At 42.5% G+C, this 6,463-nt stretch overlaps 1 long non-coding RNA gene across 1 annotated transcript; it reads right to left on the bottom strand.

Moving 5' to 3' along the window:
- Nucleotides 1-1,163: 1,163 nt before the first annotated feature.
- On the bottom strand, nt 1,164-4,049 carry LOC136304147 (uncharacterized). Its single transcript, XR_010724401.1, has 4 exons — nt 3,833-4,049; nt 3,502-3,629; nt 2,695-2,785; nt 1,164-2,161 (listed from the first exon to the last, which is right to left on the bottom strand). It is a non-coding gene; the product is annotated as an uncharacterized lncRNA (long non-coding RNA).
- Nucleotides 4,050-6,463: the final 2,414 nt, after the last annotated feature.

Below are 6,463 nucleotides of genomic sequence, written 5' to 3' on the forward strand. Positions count from 1 at the left end.
ATTATAATTACAATGGTGGAAGTTTACCTGAGCTTACAGCCTTCTCCTAACAGTAAGTTAACCGTTGAAAGTTAGCTGACGTGTGTGTTTTAAGACCAAGAACTGAAGTAGCAAGCATTTATGTTTCAAAACAACAATTAGTTCCAGGACCACTGAACCAAAATTGAAAATGAGAAATACTGTTGTTAAGAGCTCAAAACTTAGTAATGCAAAAAGGGGATTGCATATTCATGTATTTCTTGCTCATTAGAAGAAAAAAGAAAATCACTCCTGAGTGATGTGAACAAGACAGGCTCTGAGGGACTGCAGTAAGTAGCTCTTTAAAAGATATAAAGACATAATAGAGGAGGCAGTGAAAAACAGCATGGCATTCTCTGAAGGCAGAATTCGCACCATTTGCTTAAGCTGAAAACTCCTGAGAAAAGGAAAAGATTGGAACATGCTTCTAAGAGAGGTTGGTCTCCAAGTAGCTCAAGAGTGTTAATGCATAGGCCACCTTCTCAGGGGACTGGGATACTTCTGTATTAATACTTACACAGTTTATAAATACTGTGATTTTTTTTTTCCTATAGGCTAAAGTGAACAATGCCAGCCTCATTGGAATTGGTTACACTCATGCCCTTCGACCTGGTACGCAGTTCTCACTGGTAACAGCAAATGGTGTTAAGTACTACACTACGGTTTAATTCACTGTCATCTTAAGAACAGACTAGATGAACAAAGGAGCTAGAAGTCTACGCAGACTCAGAGAACTAAAGGATGTCTATGGATGCAAGTTCCTGTGGCAACTAAGCCACATTAGTGAGGTCAAGGACCTGAGGAAGAGCACTGTACTGGGATGTCAGTGCATGATGGTTCTCGTGACTTGCTTTTGTAGGTGTAAAGCTGACCCTCTCAGGCTTGATTGATGGCAAGAATTTCAGTGCTGGAGGTCACAAAATTGAGCTGGGATTTGAGCTGGAAGCCTAACACAGCTTTAAGTAAAACAACTGGTGGTGCTCTGGAAGATGAAGGAAAAGTGTACCTGGTGCATTTCAGCCTTAATATTACTCAAAAATTTGAAGAAGTGTGAACTTTCTACTCTGCCCAAGAATGACTTTAACCCACTGCTGAAGTCCAGAGTGTGCCAGCACAACAAAGGAAGACACTTGAAGGCATGCATGGAAGTTGTGATGTTTGTGCCACATTTCAGTTTCCTGTATTTTAAATCTGTTCCAAAAAAACCAAAAGAAAATCCAACCTCTCCCCATTATTGTATTGCATTTTGCATGTCCTATACTTCACAGCCTTTTATAAAAGGAGGTCTCTGTGTTGTAGTGGAAATTTGGGGTTAGAACAGAATGAAATAAATTGGTCACAGTCAGAACACAAGGTTGGTGTGTGTTGACTCTCACCAAGGTTCCATCCAGCTGGGGTTTTTGGTCTTTTTTTCATCTTTTCATGCAACTTTAAGCATGGTTAATAGATAATCTGCAAATGCTTTGTTACACGATACCTGTACACTGAAGATTTCCTTCTTTGGTTTCTAGGCTAACATTCTTACACCTCTCACGTTTTAGAGACCTGCACAGTGAAAGCAGCTTTTTCCATTATAGTGTTATTGAGCGCATCAACAAGAGCAAACCAAAAGTTTACATGTTTTAGATAATTTTGTTCCCATACAGGAAACAAGTATTAGGTAAGTACAACCATTACACTTAAAGAAAAAAAGTGCAAATCAGCAAAGTTAAGCAATTAAGTTCACAGTTCATTAGGAAGGTGACATCTACCAGTGACTGGGTATACCTTGTCCATTGTTCATTAGAAAGCCCAAAATGCAGCAAAACAGCCACAGGCGATGCCCAAGGGAAGACGTATCAGGACAGAGATCTGCTGTCTTAAGGCACAATTAAGAACATTCTCCAAGCAGTTAGAACAGGCATTCCCTAGTGTATCTTTGTGAAAAAGTGTCTGAGAAGTGGATACTAAAAGCTAAGCCATATGTATCACATAAGCAGTTGGTGACAGTAGAAGGCAGTTGATATTCCCTTCTCAGAGGCAGCAGCTTTTCACAGTTGGCTTCCCAAAGCAGCATGGCTTCAGAGGCAACCAGAGTGATTCTACATCTGGGTTTGTTCTGGATTGTTTGTTTCTTCTACCTGAAGCTGCAGCCAGCTCCAGTCTAGAGCCGAAAGAATAAATGAAATTCAACACCAGGCTACAGTTGAGCTTTTTCTAAAATAAAGGTAAAGTGTGCTAAGAGTTATAAAAAATTTACTGGGAACAAGTTGGTCAATTTCATGATGAGCCACGTGACTGCTGTCAAGGAAACAACCTATTTGCACTCTCCAGTATTTTACTCTCTCTTCAATATTCTGCATTGTTAAATTAAGGATCCCTGACACCCGCTCATCCCAAATTTGTGTGCAGTTTTGCAGTAGTTTTGTACAACAGCCAAGTGCTTTGCCCCATCCTTTACTGTTTAGCGCAGCAAGTTCCCAGCATGTGGCTCCCAGTTTTGGCAAGCAGAGTAAGTCAGGCGGCAGATTATGAGGGAACCGGTGCTTCCTATCTCTGTGCATCTCCTACTCTCCCCCTTGGCCATGAGTAAAATGCAGATTTCATTTAGCTGTGTTAGTGGTGGCAAAGTTGCACATTCAGAACTTCGAAGCCAGGCACTTCCTTAGTCCATTTACAGAAGAGTGAATACATTACCAAGAAACTCTGCTCTTGATCCTTCATTGTGTCACGCATCACATTTTCTAGTTGGCTACAAAGTTCCCGAGATTCCAGCAGCAGCTCCTCACTGAAAGGGGCAATTATTACACTATTAATTTCTGTGGCAGTTTAAAGAGATGCTGCCTCTGTCATCAAGAAATACTTCTGGCAGATACGCTGCAGAACACTGAAGTTAGTCAGGTCATAGGCTTGTAATTCATACTGCAACTTGAAAAGTTGGTGGCAGCCCCTGATTTACTAAATGGGGGAAAGGAAATGTATTCCAAGATGGAACTGGGTTCTTATTAGGTGGAACCACTGTTGCTAGAGGAAAAGCTGAGTAGCCTATAAACTTAAGGATGGGGCAACAGGCAAAAACAAAACCAAGGTCTTTCATTCCAAGTGGTAACCCAGTTCATTTAAGCAAGCCGGAACTACGCATGCAGCAGTCTCAATGACACAGCTCAGCTACTGTGACCTTACATGACAATACTTCAACAGTTCTTGCTGGCAGTGTACTTCCAAGTGAGCCCAACCATCTCAGATTAAAGGAAGAAAACCAAAAAACCACTTTTGTTACTGAGGCTGGGGGAAGTGAAGCCATACATGATACCCAATTTTCATATGGAAGATCTGAAAGCCCCAGGAAGTCTTAACTACCAAGTAAACTAAGGCTGCTGACAACGCAAGCTGAACACAAAGTGTAAAATATGAGAAACCCTGTGGGCCATTATTTCACAAAGCAGGAAGCCTAGCTTTGTAGTGGTGGCATTAGCAGCCAAAGAACTCCAGACTTTGCCTCACCTTTTTCTTACAGATTCTGATAAATTGAATGTTCCAGAAGGGACTTGCAGCAGCAGTTGACCTGAGCTACCAAGACGGGATGTGTTCACGCTCTCTGGACTGCCAGTAACAGGACCACGCACTTTACTCTGAAGAAAACACAGAATATTCAGAGTGCAATTGTTCCCACTAGTTTTCAGCAGCCGGGAATATGAGACAACCTGGAACTTGGCTTTCATACTGATTCAAAAGAAAGAAAAGAACCATAGGATACACTCAATTTACTATTGTTTCAGTAGCCTGTGCTACAAACCATATTCTCAGGTTAAAGGGGAGCTCTTAATTTACTTACACAAGCAATTTTCAGTAGGTTCCACAGTTCTTTCTGTCGTTTCTCCTGAAGCCTAACAACTGTTTCCTCATCTTCACTCATCAGATTCATCACTTTCTCCACTCTGGGGAACAATTCCAATGCCTTCTGTTTGCAAACTACAGTTTTACTATTAAAAAAATAAAAACTAATCAGATCACACATGGGCCACTGCAGTAGGAGAACAGTTCTGAAGTTAATGATTTTCTGTTAACACTGCAAGATCTCAAGAGCCATATGCAATGAGTTTTAAACCTTCTCTTGCTGGAAGAGAAAATACCTTCTCTCAACTCTGAATAAAATGTGCAAAGCTCACCTGAGCTGAGCATAAATGACTCAAACTTCTTTTTCAAAGGTCTGGATTGCCTGTAGAAGCAGTCGTACTATTTCCTGGCTGTCACCGCCTGTCCTCTGATCTGGAATGAGAGCCAATATTACACAGAAAGGTCGGTTTATAGGACAGAGTGAGAAGATTCTTAGCGGCTCATTTCCACTACTGCTTTAATCCTGAAACAGCCAAAGTTCAGGATATGCAAGTTTGAGTGGGATGAATTACACTGAATTTTAGCCACCTTCTTCAAAATTTAAAGAACTTGAAAAGGAGAGTTGGGACTGGATCAAAGGAACAGTCGTGTCTTTCATCCTTTCTACCCAGAAAGGTTGGTTTTTGCTTGTGGCAACAGCCTGCTCTGAGAAGAGCTCCAGAGGAGTTTCGAGAACAGCTCACAAAGCACCAAGAAAGGAAGGCTGGCCTAGTGTGAAACTGACTCCCTGACTTCCCTCTCGAGAAAAGGCAATCCAGGAGAGCCCATGTGCTGCTAGTGTCTGGGCAGGCCTAGAAGTCAGCTAGTTTTCTCAATGATCGTTACTACACCTCCAAAGTTACACACAAAGCAAGCTGACCTCGAGCTAAAGCGTCTTTTACCTCTTGGCTTCTCTCTGAGTCTTCAGTACAGCTCTCTGGCTTGTTCTTCTCTAGAAGAAAAAAGCAGGAAAGAAAAGGATTTCCAAAGAACCAAAACATGGAACAAATAGTTTGAGAACTCAAATCTTTTCTATACCTGTCTGCCATTTCAGAACAATGACAGATGAGTCAAAAAACATCTTTAGTGTTAAAGTGCTCCCAGTCCCCCACAATTTGGGTGGAAGAAACAGCCCTTTCACTGTCCTCTAGTGAGTAAGCTTAGCCAGAAACACTCCTGCATCTGAAGCTCAAGGTAGTTCAACTCACAAATCCTCCAGTGTTCCTCCTTGTTTACGACCTAGCGGGCTTCTCTGCAGGTCCACGATGTCTGTCTGCAGGGCCATCATCCTCTTCACTACCTGCTCCACATCATCTTCCTGAAAGCAGGGTAGAACATAAGCAACACAACAGTCTCATACCTAGAGACACTACCACACACACTCACACTGGTTCTTCCTTTCTCATTCTTAATTCTAAACAAACCAACAAGATGCAAACAGCAGCCTTGGCCAAAGACAAACGAGTCGTTTCAATTCAAGGAAATTCCAAGACGTTTCTGGGGCTTCGCCAAGATCTCCCGTTTCCCCCTAACCCTTACAACAGAACGAGCTTCATGTAGTACTAATAATGCACAAAAATTGTGCCACATAAACCAAGGCAATGTGAAATCTGACATCAGGGCAGATACAAGGGGTTTCTATTTAAGGCAGGGACAATGAAGCTAAAGGGGGAGGAGGGGAGAGATAACAAAAACAAACCTCTTTATGACTAGCAGTTAGATTTAGAAACATACCCTCCCACAAAGTTCCACAGCTTGCTCCATCCCTTTCCAGACAAACAGCAGCTTCTCAGAAGCTACAGGAATCAAAGAAGAGTGACTGGCTTTCTCAGGTTCACAGAGAAAGAGGCAGGTGTTTTTGTGAGGATAAGAGTCATGAAAAGACCCGTTTTCCAGATGCTATACTCACTAATTCCAAACTCAATCTGCTCTTTATACTTTTCCAGGTCAATTTGGATGCTTGTTTTAAAGAAGTCCAGCTTTGCTTTCAGCTGCTGAGAAAGGGAGGCCATAGAATTCTTCATCTTCCAGAGGGTACTATTGTAACGCAACAGATTCATCCTGCAAGGACAAGAAGGTCCTATTAGCCTCTGAAAGTAGAAATCCACCAGGCTTTCATTTACATCCAAAACAGATACTTGAGACAGCGGTGAGGACAAATGCAGTTGTGCCAAAGGGCTAACTCTCCACATTTCATGAATTGCATACAGCTCCAATCACGGGCTTCCCCATTCCAACAGGGTCCAATTTCTGTCTTCCCTTCCACCAGCGCACAAAGACAGAGATAAGTATTGTGGAGAAACGGCCACCGTACATGGCTGCTCGCTGCCCCTGCTGAAGCCGATTACAGTCCTCTTTCAACATCCGCATCGTCTGCCAGATCTGACCCCACACTTTCCGCAACTGGAAAAAGTGGAGATCCTTCTTTGGATCCTGAACTGAAAACAAAGGAGGTGGGAGAAAGGGAAATGGACATATCAGCGTGAAGCAGGAATACTGTGTTATCACAAAACAGACCAAAACATTGCTCCTTTGAGGGGCATGTTACTGCCTGCAAAGCCTAGAGCTGGATAACCCCTGTGCAGCTCCC

Source organism: Chamaea fasciata, unplaced genomic scaffold (genome assembly GCF_029207755.1).
Source record: "Chamaea fasciata isolate MVZ Bird 193981 ecotype frontalis unplaced genomic scaffold, bChaFas1.0.hap1 SCAF_53, whole genome shotgun sequence".
NCBI classification, from domain to species: Eukaryota; Metazoa; Chordata; class Aves; order Passeriformes; family Sylviidae; genus Chamaea; species Chamaea fasciata.